At 43.9% G+C, this 19,196-nt stretch overlaps 1 protein-coding gene across 1 annotated transcript in view; it reads right to left on the bottom strand.

Moving 5' to 3' along the window:
* The window catches only part of maml3 (mastermind-like transcriptional coactivator 3), a 112,426-nt gene that overhangs the window by 11,221 nt on the left and 82,009 nt on the right, over positions 1–19,196 (bottom strand). The window lies entirely within an intron of this gene.

The raw sequence follows: 19,196 nt of genomic DNA, 5'->3' as shown, positions 1-19,196 counted from the left end.
CGAGGTTGGACGTCGTTTTAGGCCTGCAGACGAGAACAGAAGAGGAGAGAGAATAAAGGGCCTCTGGAGGAGAAGAAAGAATGATTTGGAGCTGATGGTGTTTGCACATAGAAAAATACCCCAACAACAACACACACACACACACACACACACACACACACACACACACACACACACACACACACACACACACACACACACACACACACACACACACACACACAACCACCCACAGCCACACAAAGGAAGAGATGGTGTACAACAAAGCACTTTTAACTGCGGGGCAAGAATGAAACAGCAAAAGCAGGATTAGAGTAGCAGTGGTTAGAGTCTGTAACACACCGCTATACTCAATATGTTTTGAAAGAGCCAAAGCCTTATAATCCATATTGAGGCTCGGCTCTTCTTAGAAAGGGAGTTAGGTGGAGATAAACCTCATATATTAGAGCACAAAAAAACCATGTGGAGTAAACAGGATCGGCTGCTTAAGACTGAGCTCACCAGACAGCCAGACCAGACTGATCGATGTTCAGAGCTACGTGTCTCATCTCCGGTTGGCATGTTCCTGCTTGGATGGCAGCAGGGCAAATCAGACGATGCAAGAGAGGAGAGGCGAGGAGTAGTGTCAGGAAGTGACCAACGGGTGGCAGTGGTGATCTTTAAGCGTCCCCATATGTGTGTGTGTGTGTCCCGTATGTGTGTGTATGCGTGTGTCTCACTGGCCTCCTCTCAGCAGATGGCTCAATCATGACGGTTCTGATCTACGATCTCTCCTTCTCTCCTCCCCTCCACCACTCGCTCTACCTCTTTTCTTCCTTTCTCACTAAACACCCCGCCATCAAACTCCTCACTCCACTCTTTCTCTTGTTCACTCTCTCTCTCTTGCTCTGTGGATGTGTGTGTGTGTGTGTGAGTAGACAGGGGGGGCCCTGAGTCATGTCCAGGCAACTGCAAGGGAACGAAGGAATGGAGGAAAAGAGAGATTGCAAAAGGGAAAGAGGACTCAGGGAATTAAAAGAGTTTGGGTTGGAGGTGGTGTGTTGGGAGGGGGAGAAGTGAAGGAGCAGGTAGCTGAAGAAATGAAGAAGAAGAAGAAGAAGAAGGAGAAGAACAAGAAGAAGAAGAAGAAGAAAAGTACAGTATGAAAAGACATGCAAAAGGCACACGGAGGAAAAGAATGAATAGTAGTGTCAATAGCACTTTGCTGAAGCGTCACTAACACACAATTAATTGAATGTCACGCCGATAAAGCTCATTGAATAGACTGCAGGTATCCTCTTAAGTATGAAAGAAAGAAAAGAAAAAGAGAGAGCTGGAATAATTGAGAGAGAGAGAGAGGGGAACATGTATGATGAAAGGAAGGAAACAGAAGAGAAAAGAAAAAAAGAAAAGAAGAGGAAGCGAGGAGCCAAAAGAGGAGGAGTAAAAGGTGGGATGGAGGGGAGGAGAGCAGGTACCCTGGCAACAGTTGCTGTGGCGAGGAGCAGATGGCGCTCGGAGGAGTGGTTATGGCCGCCGCGCCTGGTCACCCTCCACGACGCTGGGCAGACCCCGAGCGACTCACACACGTTTATTTCTTTGACCTCTCCTCTCTCTATTTACCAGTGTTTCCTTCCATCCTCCATTCTCTGTGTCCTCTCTGTCTTAACTCGAGAGTGTCATTGAATAATGTAACAAAGAGCATTCACAGCCCTGTCTGATTCAGCCGTGTCAATCCCAGCCTCTGTGTGTCTCTGTCCCTCCCCAGACGTTTCGTTTCTGGCACCTCAGATCGGGCTGAGAGTCAAAGTCCCCCCGAAATTCTGCGCCGCTCACCAGAAATGGGTCAGCGGCGCCTAATGAGACTGGATGGTTACGGAGGAGCTCAGTCAGAGGCTGGAAACTGCTAAATCTACTGGAAGCTGCCAGCGGATCAGTTAGTAGCAGGGGAAAGACAAGATGGAAAAAAGAACAGGGGGATGAAATGAAAGGAGATGTATCACAGGTTGTTTCGAGAGGATGTGTGTTTGTTTGTGCGTGTATGTGTGTGTGTGTGTGGTGGAGGCTGTCAGCTTTATTGGGTTAGGAAGCATGGAGAGCCCATGTGATTACATTACACGTGGAGTGAGTGGAAATGTGTGTGTGTGTGTGTGTGTGTGTGTGTGTGTGTGTGTGTGTGTGTAAGTGTATGTGTGTGTAAGTGAGAGATGTTGTCCATTTCATTCCTATGTCTCATGGAGCAGAAATATGTGTCTACTGTATTCACTGTATGTGTGTGTGTCTGTGTGTGTGTTTAAAGGTGTATCTGCATACACTCTCCAGGCAGGATGAAATCACCTGCTCCCATGGTGACCACACAGCACAAAGATTAAAGGCTGCACTCACTATTTGAGCATGACACACACACTCACGCCTAAATACAAGCATCCACGTTCAGAAAAGACTAACACAAACTGACACACTACTACAGCACTGCATGATGTGTTACAGTTGGCGCATGAAGGCATTAAGTGAGACACAACTGCACAGCATGTATAAACACACACACGCACACACACACACACACACACACACACACACACACACACACACACACACACACACACACACACACACACACACACACACACACACACACACACACACACACACACACACACACACACACACAAAGCCTATAAGAGCAGCGGCGCCTGGCAGCAGAGTGCTGGGTGTCTGTGCGCTCTCCAGAGTGGCTCACATCTGTCACCCACTTGCGTAAGAGAAGGAAGGGAGTGAGTGTGAAGTGGAGGAGAGCGGGAGCGGTGAAAGAGAAGAAACAGGGAGAGAGATGGAGGGATGGATGGATGTGGAGATGCTTCAGTAGACTCTTATGTATACTACGGCGGCAGTCAGACTGACTAACTGAACAGAAAGTACGTCTGCGCGCACGATGTTGACGCGCTGGACGCCGCAACGCTCGTGGTGTGCTAAAGCGGGGTCTTTAAGTGTCAGTGCGCAGGTGTGATCTCTCTCACAGCCGGAGCTCATCAATGTCAGAATGTCCTTGAGCTTGGCTGTGTTTCACCTTGCACCGTGACTCCTCTGATGAGGTCTGAGATGTATGGAAGTGACTAGACTGGTAGTAATATGCTGACTGGATGCTTCACAAAAAGAGGCTGGTTGTTGGAGTGGAGTTTCTACACACTGTGTATTTGTAAAGTATACACTGATAGGCTGTCATAGTTCTTTATGTCAATGCTTGCAGGTCATTTAAAGACACTTCTTTATGCTAGGCCGCCAATAAAATGTTTATTGATCAAATACAGTAGTTATTGCAGGTAATGTGTATAAAATCTATAGATACTCAACATCTATCTGGGTATAAAAATCATACAATTTCTACATTTATTAGTATATAATAATAATATGGCACATGATCAGGGTATTAGGATATCAGGCTAATGAGTACAACCTTATCCAGTACATGTGCAATGATACCCCGATCATGTGCAATATTATCCGTGCAATTCACTTTGTGCAAAATAACTACATGTACTCACTCTGCTTTTATACATCTGTTTAATACTATTTATTGTTTGCTTGTATTTATTATTCAGAATGTAATGTGTACTTGTCTGTAATTTCATTTTACTGTATGTAGTTATGTTTACATTATGTACCTCTACAGATAAAACTCTGCTAACTAGTGGAATATCTTATATTTTTCCTGTTATTTCTTTCCACGTTGACTCTTTATAGAGATACTCATTTCAGTTTCTACACCGCAGTCAGATGTCAACCAGGTTCTCACTGGATGAGAGTTCAGAGAGTCACTGAAATAACAAACATGCAAGAGATGTGTCACTGATCCACTATTTGAAGCCCTAACACAGATGACCAGGACACTCTACTTGTGGTCTTTGTGTATCATTCAAAAAAAACAAAAAAAACAAAAACCAAGATCATTGGTGCTGTAGCTCATAAAACTGAACTTGTGCCCATGATTTAAAGTCAGATTATAACCTCAAACTGGTCATGAAAAATGATGCATTGGTCTACTGCTGCTTACTGTGGACAGTCAGCTGCTGTATCAAACATGTCATTATCTTTCCAAATGAGCCACAGATCAGAATTATGTCATACATGTATTTTTTTTGGACTTGAATCTGCACAAATCTGAGTCTCTAATCTGAAAAAGGCAGTAGATAAATAAAGTCTTCATGGTTAGGATTCTTATAGCCTGTACCCATCTTAACTCAGCCAATAGGAGGAGAGAACAACCTGCTGTATATATAAACATACTGTATGTTTTCAGTTTCTTTAAGCTTTACATGGTGGAGGTGAAGTTGCTTCTTTTTTTTTTAAAAACTGAGGTAAAAACAAACATATGTGATGTATTAAAATGTACGGTTACAACATAAATATGATGCTGCACCTGCCTGCATAAAAGACACACACACACACCCCAACCAACCCGAGCAGATGCTGGAGCCAGACCTTGCAATATTAAACTATCCCCACAGCGCCAAAGGTAAAGAAGACATCATACTGACACACACACACACACACACACACACACACACACACACACACACACACACACACACACACACACACACACACACACACACACACACACACACACACACACACACACACACACACACACAGAGATCTGTGTTTTAGAGGACATTACACTGACTTACATTAATTTCCTGGAGAGTTACCTTAACATAACCCTAAACTAACCTTAGCTTTATACACACACACACACACACACACACACACACACACACACACACACACACACACACACACACACAAACACACACACAAAGATAGGTGGTACTACGAAACCAGTCATTTGATTGTGAGCCACCACTCCCTCATATGAGTACACATCCACCCACCCTAACCCCACCCCCCTCAAACACACACACACGCACAAATACACATACACATACACATACACACACACACACACACATACTCTGTTTCTCCCTGAAGAGAGTTATATTTAAACTGCTGGAGAGGAGTCTTGCTCCCCACAGAGGTCTGTTTAATCTCTAACATCTCTCTGCTCTAAACCCTAACTGGCCTATTTCTGAATCTCCACACACACACACACGCATGGACACACACGCGCAAACATTGTATATAAGCATGAAAACACTGAATTTACGGGGCAATGTCAAAGTGAAAAACACACACACAGCCCCTCATGTTTTGCTAAATCCCGCTCGCAGACTGAGAAACAATAGACTGGGTTAACAGGGTTTCTCAGGATCATCCTTTAACCAGAACTGAAGCGACCTGATGCCATGCAGCGCTGCTGTGAAATGCATGTGGGCATGCAGGAGTGGATCAATTTAAGTAAATGAATCCCTGCAGCATGAACGCTCTTTGGAGGCGCTGTGCTGCTAAACCGAGGGATTTCTCTGCACAGACACACACACTCACACACTAACACACACACACACACATAAACAGACAACCACCCACAAACACACAGAGCCTGGAATTTCAGTCCGATGCTTGTTTGCAATCATTTAGGATTAAATGTTTTAAACCAAAATGCACCCAATAAAAACTATGATTGATTTATGTCTATTTTTACAGCTTGTGATAATACATTCATGCCACATGTCGAAGCTAATTTGTGACACTTTTCCCCCGACTATCCCTAAGTTACTTATTACATGTGAATGCAGGAATGTTCACATGCACATATATATCACAGTCTACCTCCACTGTAATTCACCCATCAGTGTACATGACATTATGGTTGTTAGAGGGGTATATTCGGGGGTTTGACCGCTCAGACTGACAAATTTCTCAGCCTACACACACTCAGTTGTGATGATTTCTACATGCTGCCTTCACCACATCTCCACCCAGGCTCCACCGCGCAGTGAAAATGTAGATTTTCTAGATTTCGTGTGCTCATAAATCTACAGGTCATTGCACATGATTGATTGAACATCTTTAACTTTTAATCAGGTCTTGACTTTCATCTACTTAAATACTTTTCTGACCAAACACTGCTGCTGAGAGCGAATTAGCAACACTCTAAACTAAGATGGTGCACATTGTAAGCATGACACCATCAGCATGTTAGCTCCTTGAGAGCATGTTAGCAGCAACTAGCACAGCTGTAGATCTCTTGTCTTGTCCTATAGCCTGTACTCACTTGTGCTGCTTTAAGTTGAGCCATTTAAAGCTACTGTTAGTTAAAACACTGGAATGATTTGCTTCTGTATGGTACAACAATGGTGGAGAGTCTTTGGACTGACCCCAAAACCTAACAATAAGTAAGCTGTCATACTTTATTGTGAATGCTCTTAATATTTAAATGTGAAATCATGCTGTCAGTTATCCATGGAGATAAGAAAGAAAATGCAGTACAAACATCAAACAGCTGTTTCAATTTGCTGCCAAGACGACGGTCTTTAGAAAAATTCATGCATATTGAAGGTGGGTGGGAAACAGCGTATCCTGATGTTGTCCCATGAGGTGTACTTTATTTTATGTGTCCTACTATTTTAACATCCTTTAATTGTTTAATACATAAAACATATATTTTTTAAAAGGGCAATCACCTATTCCCAAAACCTAAGGTGATGTGTTTTCCAATAGCTTATTTTGTCTGACTGATAGTCCCAAACAAAAATATGTAATTTTTAGTCATATAAAGAAGAGAAAAGCAGCAAATCCTCATATTTCAGAACATTGAACCAGCTAATGTTTGGCATTTTGCTAGAAAAAAAGATATATGATTAATGAATTATCTAATTGATCAACTTATCACTTCAACGTCTTAGTGTTTCCATGTTTGACAAATCTTGAAAAGCAGTTTCTCACAGCTGCTTTGTTAGCTGCTATGAATGCGACGACTGAGGTGGACAACCTGTGACAGAGGAATATGACGAGCGGCGAGAGGACAGAAGACAGAAGACAGGACCAACTCGTGTTCATGACAACAAGTGAAGAGGAGGAAGAAGAGGAGGAGGAAGAAGAGGAGGAGGAAGAGGAGGAGGGAGTGCGAGTGGAGCAAAGGGATGAGATCATTGGTGGCCAGGGAGTGATTGTGGCGAGCAGACGAGCGTACCACCCTGAGAGGGACCAGGTGCTACAGTAAATCACCCTGGAAACGGTCACCATGGAAACCTTAAAGACACACGTGCAGACCCTCGCACGGGAGAGGGCCGGAGAGAGGCCGTGTCTGGGAGTGTGTGTATTTAAAACTGGGAGAATAGTGTGTGTGTGTGTGTGCGTGTGTGTGCGTGAGAGTGTGTGTGTGGGAGGGAGATTGATGTGTTTCTATGTAATCTAATCATGGCGGCTGAGAATGGTACGTCTGAGTGACAACTCGGAGCCACAGCAGGTGGACTGCTCTTTCTCTTCTTTTCTCTCTGCCTCTATCTTTTTCTTTTTTCTCTCAATCACTAGTGTAGGGCCTTTGTGTGTGTGTGTGTGTGTGTGTGTGTGGTTATCACATGGCCCTGGCCAGTATTCGGGCTCTTCCGGAGAGAATTTCCAACTAGAGGGTTTGAATTATTCACAGCTGCGATCAGTGCTATTACACGGCTGTTAACAGAGGTGAAGATACACATCCGTCCATCCTCCCATCTCTGTTTACCTCTCCCTCTCCTCTATCTTTCTCTCTGTCTCTCTCTCTCTCATTCGTTATGACGGTAAACTGCCTTTTTATCCATCAAACCATCCTCCATCCCTCTGAACTACCTCCTCTTCAATTTTCTCCTTTATCGTCTCATGACACGCTCTTTCTTTTTCGCCGGCTTCCTCTCTGTCTCTCTCTCTCTCTCTCTCTCTCACACTCGATCTATCCATCCCTCCTTGCTTCCTTTCCCTCACCTCATTCCATCTTTTTTCTCTCATTCATCTCCCGCCCTTATTTTCTATCTCTTTTCATATCCCTCCTTCTAGACACTCCTCCGCCCCTTCCTCCCTCTCGCTCTCTGTCCACCCTGCGACTATCCATCCATCTTCCTCTCATTCCTTCCTCCTTTGTTCACCCCGAGGGCTGATCCTTCCTCTTTCATTCGCCGGTAGCGCTTCTCTCAAGCCTTTTACTTCTACCCCCCCTCTTCCCACCCCGGCTTTCGTTTGTTTTTCTACCTGTTTCGCATTTGTTTTTCTACATCCCCGCTCATCCATCTTTATTCTCGCTGTTGCTCATTTAACGGCTAGATCCGTCCCCGCCTCGCAGGCTATCACTCCGCTCCCTCATCTTCCTTCCCCCCTCCTCCCTCTCCCGCTCACACTGTTTCCTCTTTTTCACCTCTCGTTTTCTTTTACTCCATCTTTACCGAGCGGCTGTATAACCTCTACCTCTCTTTGTCTCTCCCTCCATCCACATCTCTAAATCTATCTCTGCCTCTGTCATAGCCCCCTCATTATGCCTCTCCTCTCCTCTTCTCTGCGCTCCCTCCCTCTCTCCAGAGAAGCCATTAGGTGCTGCTGTAAGGCTATCACTCTTTTGCTCTCTCCCTCTCTTTTTCTCTCTCTGCTGTAGTCTCAGGGCAATAGGCTCCCCCTTCCCTTCCCTTCCCTCCTTCCCTCTGCCATTCCTCCTCAGTCTCTCTTTTCCTGTGTTTCTTCAGGCGCTCTTTTCTCCCCCCCCACTCTCACGTCTTCACATCATCCGACTCCCCTCTGCGCCCTCCCTCCATCTTGATTTCTCCACCCCTCCAACTACCCCCACCTTTCCCTCTATGCTACCATACTCCAGTTAGATAGACTGGTATATATGTGGGGTCCACTCTATACGGTGACTATGACTCTATTACATTCCCTCAGAGGCTATAAATCCATGAGGAGATGTATGTGCACTACGATATAATGTAACTTTGACTACCTGAATTTAAGGCAGTGGAGAATTATGTCTCAATTGATGGATTCACTGTTTAGTGTGTAATAGGTAAGAAAAGTGAGAAACATGTCTGATTTTTCCTGATTTTGTCCAACCAACAGTCCTTAACTTGAAGATATTCAGTTTAATACAGAAGGAGGAAGCACTGCATGCTTCTGAAGGCTCATCTGACAGACAGGTGCTCTTTAGTGAGGCAGGTAAGAGTACAAAGAAACCAAATCCAGGAAGTCTTGCTTGATATTTGTCTTTAATTGGTGCAGACAGCTATGGAAAAAAAAACTAAGGCACTCTGTCTTCAGGTGAAATAATAATAAGATTATCAAGCAGACCGACGTGTCTCTAAGTCTTCATCAGGGTCTGACCCTGATTTGGTTTTAAGTGGTTGTGGTTTTAATAAAATAGGTTTTTCAAAAATTGTGAATCAACTCAAACGCAAGAGGTTCCTGAGCACGGAGCGCCATCGTACCCGAGTGGTTGCAGCACATGCCATATACCTGCAACGTCCCCCAGTACGAGTCCTGCAAGGGATCTTTGTTGCATGTCATACCCATCTCACTCTCTCCCCTTGTTGTCAGCCTCTATGCCACCAACTGTCTAAAATGCCCAAAAAATAATGTTAAAAAAAGAGGTTCTTGAGCATAAAGTCATAAATGTGCACAATAAATATCAGGCAGATGTGTCCAGTAGTGTGCAAGATAAGATGTGGACAAATACACACATGGACAGAGATAGTTATCACAATTGTTGCAGGTTCTTTTTCTCTAAATTGACTAATCTTTTCAGCAATGTTTCCAAGCCAATTTGTAGATTTGAACCTGTGTCTCATTGCTGACAAGTATGGTTTATTTTAAAATATATTCCCATTTATGACGATGGATTAAGGCTGTAGCTAGCAAATATTTTCATTATCGATAAATCTGAGGCATATTTTCTTGATTAATCAATTGTTTTGTCTAAAAAAACATTTTAAAATAGAGAAAAATGCCTATCACATATTCCTAGAGCACAGATTAATGTCATCAAATATCTTCTTTTGTCCAAAATGTGGAAAAATATTCAGTTTATTATAATGGAAGAGGACTTGGAAAACCTGGAACCAAACATTTGGCATTTTTTCCCTGACTTCAAATTAATTTAATGGAAAAACCAGTGTAGCATCTCGACATTTAACCAGTAACTTGTTTGTGTATTTTTTTTAAACATACTGAAGCCTCTAGGAACCCATTTGCTGAAGATCTTGGTGGTTTATTCGCCCTGGAGAAGGGATATAATGACAAATAAATCCAATTCTCTTATCCACTTATTGTATTAGAAGCAAACATTCACAAATCAGTCTGAGCGCAAACAGAAAAGCTATCTACAGCGCGCAACCTCCCTTTATTTCCTTTTGTCTTACACATTTAGCTGCCTCTCTATGTGCCGCACCTTCAGCTATCTCCATCGCCCCCAACTCAGCCCATCTTTGTATGCCATTAATCTCTCTCCTTCTCCTTTACCTCCTCTGCCTTACCTTTCTCTCTCTAATGCAGTGGAGACAGAGCGAGAGAGAGCGAGAGAGAGAGAGAGCGAGAGCGAGAGAGAGAGAGAGAGAGCGATAGAGAGAGAGAGAGAGAGAGAGAATGACCATTATCTAAGCCAGCATCTCCAATAATTCCACAGCAGCCTATTATCCACAATAGAGCCAAAATGGCCTTTGGTAATATGATGAAATCTGCCGTAAAAAGTAGAAATGGGACTAAAAGCGTCAGAGTGTAGAAAAACCTCCATTCCTCAGCTGCTTTATCACATTATTGCATTCTACTCATCTCTCTCTCCGTCTGCCTCCCCTCCCCTCCCTCCCTCCCTCCCTCCCACATTGGGTGCATTACTGTGTCTTTCTCTAAATTCTCTCTATTTCGCTCTTGCTTGTCTCTTTCTCTCGGCTTGTTTGGTGATACCCCTCCCTTCATCAATCACACACTCTGTTCCTCTGGATTGCTTTCCTCACATCTCACTTTCTCTCTCTCCCTCTTCCTTCTGTGCGACTCTTGATGAGCGCGTCGATACATCTTCAGATAACGCTGTGTTCTCGAAAAGGAGAAAATGGAAATATTCCATTAAATTAAGTGTGGGTCTCAGTCTCCTGCTAATGCAGCTAAAACGCTAATCCAACTGACACACACACACACACACACACACGGATAAGCGTGGATGTGCCTGTGCAACAAACACGACAGAGAAAGGAGCTTCCAATCAGTAGTGTACCACAAATAGTCAGGACAAACAATTTGCCATCATTGCTAACAGCTGCTGGTGGGGGTGTGAGTGTGTGAGTGTGTGAGAGAAAGTAGCAGGCCACTCTTCCCCCGCCATCCATTCCTTTCTCCCCTCCTCCACCACCACCACGCTGTCCCATGGGAAGTGGAGAGGTGATGTATGGACCCTCTCCTGATCGCACGACTCAGCAGAACAGATGGACAGAGAAAAGAGAGGTGTACAGTGGTCGACAGAACAAAAGGGCCGTGTGATCGTGTGAGTGTGTCTGTAGGTGCGTGATTGCATGTAGTGCGTGCAGATGGATGATGCTGGGAGCTGAAATATTGTTTTAATCATCTTTACAGCTGGAATCTGTAGTGTCTCTTGTTCATCAGTATAGTGGTGTATCTTCAAAACACTACAGTGGGACACCTGTCCTTGTTGACAAGTCTGTTCAAAACAGTGCTGGAGGTAAGTTATTGTGATGTGTTTATTGTCCTGCAGCACTGAATGGTTTCAAATAAATTGGAGTCTTCCACTTAACTACATAGGCCCATTTGCCGAAGTTCAAAACTGATTTCAATTGCCAATAATTGCCTGTTTGCCAATGAATGCTAATGTTGCTACATATATGTGTAGTCATTTTTTCTGGCCACCTGGTGAATGTAACTCCACATTCACTCTCCTTTAAAAAAAAAAAAAAAAAAAAAAAAAGATTTATTTTTGGGCTTTGTGAGAGAGAGAGAGTGACCTGCAGCATAGGTCCCTGGCCAGATTCGAACCAGGGACGCTGCGTTTATGTGGCATGCGCTTCGACCACCAGGGCGCTCCAACTCTCCTTTTAGGTACATTTTTGGTCTCCACCTGCACCTGAGGAATAGCTAGCTCGTCGAGGTCTAGCAGCTAAATGTACCACTGTATTCACCAGCTAGCTGCTAACGTTGATGCTGGAGAGGTAGTATAGTTAGTATATCAAAGCTAACTACAAACAGCAGCCTGCTGCTAGAAATACGTAGATATTTGATACAGTGTTAATAGAAAAATATTGATTAATGTAGCTTTGCTAATGCTAACGTTTTGCTAATGCTAACTAATGCAGCTTAGCTCAAAAATGGTGTTAGAAAATGAAAAGCTGTGTCATAAATCACACACAGGGGACAGAATATGTGTCTATGATGACTTCAGTAGTGTGGTAGGAGCAAAGCACAAAATAAGAACAGACTGTGATGTAGAAATGCTCATCAAAGAGCATCCATCTGTTCATTTACGCAAATATTTTGCTTCTGCGTCGTCAACCTGAACAGATAACGGCCGACCTTCACTGTGGTTTGGCTGACGTGTCGTCGTGGCGCTCTGGCTCTAGCGAGGCTTCTAAGCCAGACTAAACTGGAGCGCTCTCCACACAAAACTGAGCCGTGAAGAGCCAATTACCTCGGTTGTGACCAGAGACCCTTTCTCCCTCCGCCTTATCATTTCTACAAAACAAGAGCAATCGAGGAGTGGTTAAAGAGGGAAGGAGAGTGAGCCGAGTGAAGGGTGGGTGGAGAAATGACACAGGGAGGGATGGAAGGAAAGCTGTTGATAAAGGAAGGGAGCAAACAGTCACCCTGAGGAGATGAAGAGAAACTGTGTGTGGAGGGAGGGAGGGATATATAGGGGGAAATCGTTTTTGAGGGATTGGACTGTCGGCCAACCTGGAGGGAGAAATAGATGTGTAAACAAACACTGGCTATAGGGACAAACAAGAGACAGACAGAGAGAGAGAGAGAGAGAGAGAGAGAGAGAGAGAGAGAGAGAGAGAGAGAGAGAGAGAGAGAGAGAGAGAGAGAGAGAGGAGGGATGGGAAGATGGGAGCAGAGTGGGAGGAAGGCGTGGAGTGAGAAAACAAGCTCGACCATGTGTTTAAGTCAACAGCAGCGAGAGAAACCTCAATAGAGAAAAGGGTGTGGGCGGGAAAACACTCCACGGGGAGAGAGGAGACAGATGTAGAAGGGAAACAGGCGCTGTGACATGTAGAAAAGAGAAAAAGAAGGAGATGAGAGTGATAGATTAACAAGCAAAAGACGGGGAGAAAGTGAGATAGTTAGCGAGTGATGGAAGGTAAAGGCATGCTAAAGCTCCGTGACGGTGTTGACTGTTGACAGCAGAAAAAACTAAGGCGGGAGGAGAAGGGATGGGGTGATGGAGGGATGGAGGGGGTGGTGGGAATTAAAACGACAAGAAGAAAAACTAATTATTCTGTGATTCCGCTAATTAGCTCTGGCTTTACTGACAAGCTCTGCAAGGCACCAGACGTTTACCAAAGGATTCACACTACCCGGATGGCCCGGGTGGGAGGGACTGGAGGAGAGAGGGAAAGATGGAGGGAAGGAGAAGACAGGAGAGGGAGTGATGGAGGTAGGCGAGGAAAAGACGGATGCACGGAGACGCATGGAAGCTGAGAGAAGAGGAGGAGAGGGAGGGGTGAGGAGGTGGCTGTGATGGGACTGAAGTTATCTAAAACCACTCCATCAAGTGAGAGAGAGAGAGAGAAAGACGAGCTAAAACCCAGGAGACAAACTTGTGACGTGTGTTTACCCGTGCATTGAGCAGCTTTTACACAAAGTAACAATTAAAAAGCCTCATTTAGGTTCTTACCACTGTAGATAATGCACACGCTGGCATGTCAATGAGGGGAAGTCATCTTTAAACATCGACTGTCTTCTTCTAATAACTGAGCTTATAAAAGACAGCAGCAGTGGGTGTGTGTGGGTGGTACGGATGAAGGGTTTCCCGTGAACGTGTCACTCTTAAAGCTGAGATTTCTCACCATAAATGAAGTTTGATTTACACCACTGAACTGCAGATAATTAATCATAAATTGCAGTAAATCTAATTTTTCTTCTGTTATTCTTTCCTGTTAGGTAATGTGGTGATATTTTTGGTGCCTGTCGACCTTTCTGCTCTCGCATGTTTTGTATGCTAACAGTAGCAGATTTACTACTGAACATTCATGGTCATTTCTTAAACAATTGGTTCTTGACTCCAAACAGAAGAGGACAAAAGCAGCTTCTCAATTCTAGTCAGCGTCTGTCAATTTTTCTGGTTGAAATGACAAAAGTAGCTGTCAAATTTAGCTAACATTAGCTAATGAACTTTAACTGACTTAAGTCATACACTAACCACATAACATATTTAGATAACGTTAGCTAACAAACTTTAACTCTAAGTTGGTTCTTCACCAATTCACCATTAATTCCAGTTCACTCTTTAAAAAGATACTAAATATCCATTTGATGGACCCACATATGATAATTATATTAACATTACTCTGCTTCTTTGTAACATAACACAGTTCATACGTTTAATTTAGAAATACATAATAGTAACTGATAGTTGGACAATCAAATGAAGAAGCAGCTCAACCTTATCAAATGTATACTGCTGCTGGTGCCTTGAAACTCTAATTCAGTTGACTGGACAATCACAACAAAGGTAAGATTTTACTGTGTTGTTGGTATTTTCAAATTTTTCACCTTTACATGTAAAGAACATTGGAGTTATTGAGTACTACGATATGATCTGGCTATCCAGATACTAACTTAATCACTATGTTAGGAACTACTTAGCCCAGGATGCTTTGCTCATACGCCTTTAGTCTTGTGTTTTCTAGTTTTGGAAAGGATTTTAAAAAAGGCACAACCCTCCAAACTCTTTAAGATGCAGAGTATCTCCTCTCAGTACAGCTCCATGTACACTCTTGCAGCATGTGAAGAAATCCAGAGGCTGACAGGCCTGCTGTGTCTGGTTATGGTTGCTAAGCTATGATTGGAGAAGGTGGCTGTTTTTTGGGTGGGGGGTTTAATAAACCTCAAATTCCTCTTGAAAGTATCTTTGAGGTTGAAAGAACCCAATCTCAACCATATGGCCAACGATTTGATTCTTCTTTTTCTTCAGCATATATTTGAGTAATGTCACAGTGGTTATATGGGACCCTGCAATGATGATGATGGTGCAGCCATTTCAAGTAGTTTTGAGGCACAGGAAAAAAAATTGTAATACTGAGGCTACAGTGTTTTTTGTCACATACCTCAACAGTAAGCTGCCTTATTAACGAGAACTCAGAAGGGGGAAGATATGCAGCTAAAAAAGGTGACGTTATCATAAAAACAACATGTTGAGGTTGGACTGGTGCTAAGCTGGTTTCGAGAGGACGTCTTTGTTTCGGTACATAATAAAACTCCTTGTTCCCCCTGCAAGTATTTTTCCTGTGAAAAGGAAAAGTAGATTTTGGCAAGAATTCTCAGAAAATAGTTTTACAGTGATCTCATAGTATTAAAACATAGTGAATAAGGTATGTTTGTGCACTACCGGACTGGTGTATGTGTCTGCTTACAGCTACATATAATGTACACGCAGCTTTTAAGTCTGAGGGAGAAAGACATATGTAAAAGAGGAAGTGTGTGTGTGTGTTTCTGCCTATGCTGAGAGCTCATTTGTAGTTCCTGCAGTTTTACTCTGGCAGTGAGGTGAGCCACGTGCCGGGAACGTGGCACTCGACAAAGCATTAGTTTACTGATCACATACACACACACGTACACACACACACGCTGCAGCTAATGGTTACTGCTAGATCCAAGCACGAGTGAAGGGGGCGAAATGAAAGAGAGGGGTTAAGTCGCTGAGTATGGAGGGATTTAGACCTCAAACAGTCGGAGGAAAAGAGGAGAGAGGGAGAGAGCGGAGGGGGCGAGGGGGGAGTAAAAGAGAGCAGCAAATGACTCAGTGAGCATGTAAGTGTTTAACTGTGCCGTACTGGTGTTAGTGAGTGATAGGGAAATCTACAGGGAGCTACAGTGAAGCTAAAGCTACCAGCGCGCCAGCAAACGTCTCTCAGTCTCTTAATTTCTTTCTTCTCTCGTTTCTGCTTTTCTGTAGGAACCTCAGGAGAGACGCAGGAAGAGGAGAACATGCTGTGGAAGGATGAAGGGATATCCCTGCATCTCATTTCTCCTCTCCCTCTTTAAAAAAAAAAAAAATTCCTTCCGTCCTGTGGCGCAAACGGACGCTCCTCCAAACAGATGAGATATCCCAGATTATTGATCCGGTGTATTGATAAGTTCCACTTTTCTCTGTGTGCGTGCGTGTTGGTCCTCTGAGACTTATGTTATGCCTCCAGTTTCTGCTGCAGAGAAATCAATGACAACACAAACCTTCCACCTTAAAAAACCAATGATGAGGGAAGGTTAGCGAGACGTGTGCACGTCACTGTATGTTTGTGAATGTTTAGAGGAAGCTTGTTAGTGGATATTTGCACATCCCTGCGACACGGAGGGGTAACAAGATGATTCATCGCCACACAGATAAAGCACGCTTACATATTCGCTAATCCTTTCTGATGACAATGTCTTTCAAACCTGGAGGTGTTCATTAGCGCCTGCTAATGGCAGCCTAGGTGGGCTAATGCGTCAAGTCCTCGCGGCGACCGGAGAGAGGGCCATTTGTGCGGCGGCTGCAGAGATTGATCGGGGGTGGGTGAGAGCGGCATATTGTAGCGTCGTTAGCCTTGCTCATTGACCATATGGAGATCAATACTTGGAGCGGCCTGAGGACAGTCAGAAAAACACATACACACAAAGCTTGAATGTAAATGCCCGCGCACACACACACACACACACACACACACACACACACACACACACGTACACACGTACACAACGTGAGTGCACAGCTATTCCTCTATGGGCAAACATGGAGGGGGAGAAATGCACAAACGGCCTGTGGTCTAAATAACGTTAATGATTTGACCATTAGGAGTGAGGCATGAATCAGTGGTAATGGCTACGAGAGGGGTCGTATTGATAAATTGTTACGTGTGTACAATCACGTACACACACACACACACACACACACACACACACAAATGCAAGATGGAGCGAAACATGATTAGAGCAATACATCTACAAAAACCCAGAGCGTGTTCAAGAGCTGTACGTTTGCCTACAGCACGATGCAGGAAACAAAGACATGTCACGCTCTACCATTAAGCCATTTATGTTCAGAGCCAATCAGATTACAGGTTACAGGTGTTGTAAATGGCTGAAGTGAGGTCTGTGCTACTTCCAACACGTAAAAAAAAAAAGGTATTTGTGAGACAATGAAATTCGATCCAAGAAAGCCGATATGAGCTGTGCATTTAAAGGTTTTTCAGACATGAAAACAACGCACATTGGTTTATAACGCTATGAGACAGGGTCATTTTATCCCTCTGTCTTGACAATCATGAGGTAAAGGAGGTGACATGTTACAAAATAAACTCCCAACAAAGAGGTGAGCTGGATTTTTCTTGGACTACACCCTACAACCCATCGCTGAAGTGTGGGCTCCACTTCTGTGCTGACACTTCGCTGAAGTTTGAGAGAAATGATGATTAAAAATCAAGAATTGCTTTTGCCAGGTGTCGAGATATCCACAGTGAAGAAATATGGCTGCCAATAACTCTAAAACTGTCTTATTTACATGCTGTATCTATGTTGATTAACCTAGAAAAATGTGTACATTTCGGGGTAGTTAGACACATGTTGCCAATTCAAATTCATGCTAATTCACAAATGTGAATGTTTCATGAGATGAAAGGTGACAACAAATCACTCATTGCTCACAAGATGACATCTCCAACCTCCTGACAGGCAATGAAGGCAATCTAAAAGCTGAGGGTGTGTGTGTGTGTGTGTGTGTGTGTGTAGATTTTTTAAATGTAAACACTGTATTCTCATGTGTGTGTCCATGCAAATCTCTCCGAACTGGAAACTGGCGGTCCTGAGAAGAATGCCGGATACGGTTTGTCCAGCTTAAATCAGATTCGATTTTAACCGCTGAAGCCGAAGTCACGTGACAGGCCGACACATGCACATGACGCTGCGAGGTCAGTATCCGTGCCCCCGGAGGGGCTCTGATACAGAAGTCAGCAGGCTAGGCTGGGAGGGAGATGTTTGGGGCGAGTATTCCCAGGTAAGTCTCAGGACACAATGCTGGCTATTTCAGTCTCATCTGCAAGGAGGAAAGAAAAGGAGCAGAGGGAGGGGAGGAGGAGAAGGAAGAACGGAAACTAAGGCTCTAAATTTAGCCCGATGCGACATTCCAGAGAAGAATAATACTGTTTCCTCCTGCTGCTGCTGCTACTGGAGGAAGACAGAGACAGACAGAGGCGGGAAACGGAGATACCAAGAAATGATGATCATCCCGAACTTTGTACAAAAAGTGCTTTACTCAAGACAAAAGGCTTCCAATGAGAGTTTAACTGTTGTTAAAAGGAAACAATGATGTGGTGTATAAAAGTTTCCACTGTATTGACATGCTGGTGAAAGATTTTCAGAGCCTGAGTACTCAGAAAAACTATCATGTGATCCTCTGCTTGTCCTCATATCCCTGACCTTCTGCAGAGGGAGGGAGAGAGAGAGAGGAGGGGGGAGGATAGGGGAGGAGGAATGTTGAAACAGAGAGGGAGTGCAGCTAGTGGAAGAGAAGAAGCAGGGAGGGAAAGATGAGAGGGAGGGAGGAGAGGAGTTGATAAGGAAGAGAGAAAAAAACGAACGTAACAGGAATGAAAACATACCCTCACCCTTTATTGCAGGCTCACATGGGTACACACGCACACACACGTAAGAAATGAGTTAACAGTATGGTTCTCACAGTGTTTGGTTATTGAGCATGAGTGTGGTGATCATGTGCTGCTGTTTGCCTTATTCTTATTTGATTGGGTAATTTAACATCTGGCCGGTTGAGAGGGCCAACACTTGAAGATCAGCATTTTAACCAGCACTGGTACATTTACAGTGATGGTGATCTATGTGCTTTTTAACACAATCACTTTAGATGTGAATCTGTGGCCTTGCTCTAAGAACTGACACATGTGCACTGAAATTGACACACATTTTTGCTTTAAGGATAATTCCTGAGATCTGAGAACACAGGCAAAGGAAAAGATGATGATCGGACAGGCTGTAAACAAACTTGACAGATTACCAAAGACTTTATTTGGAGGTAAATCGAAGAGCGAGAATCCGAAATGTTGGTAATAATCCTTTGCTGGACAGGAAACTTGTGTATTCGCACAACTGGGGCAAGG

This window comes from Scomber scombrus, chromosome 2, assembly GCF_963691925.1.
Source record: "Scomber scombrus chromosome 2, fScoSco1.1, whole genome shotgun sequence".
Classification (NCBI taxonomy): domain Eukaryota; kingdom Metazoa; phylum Chordata; class Actinopteri; order Scombriformes; family Scombridae; genus Scomber; species Scomber scombrus.
Note: the sequence above shows the minus strand (reverse complement) of the source record. Positions and strands in the feature narration are given on the sequence as shown.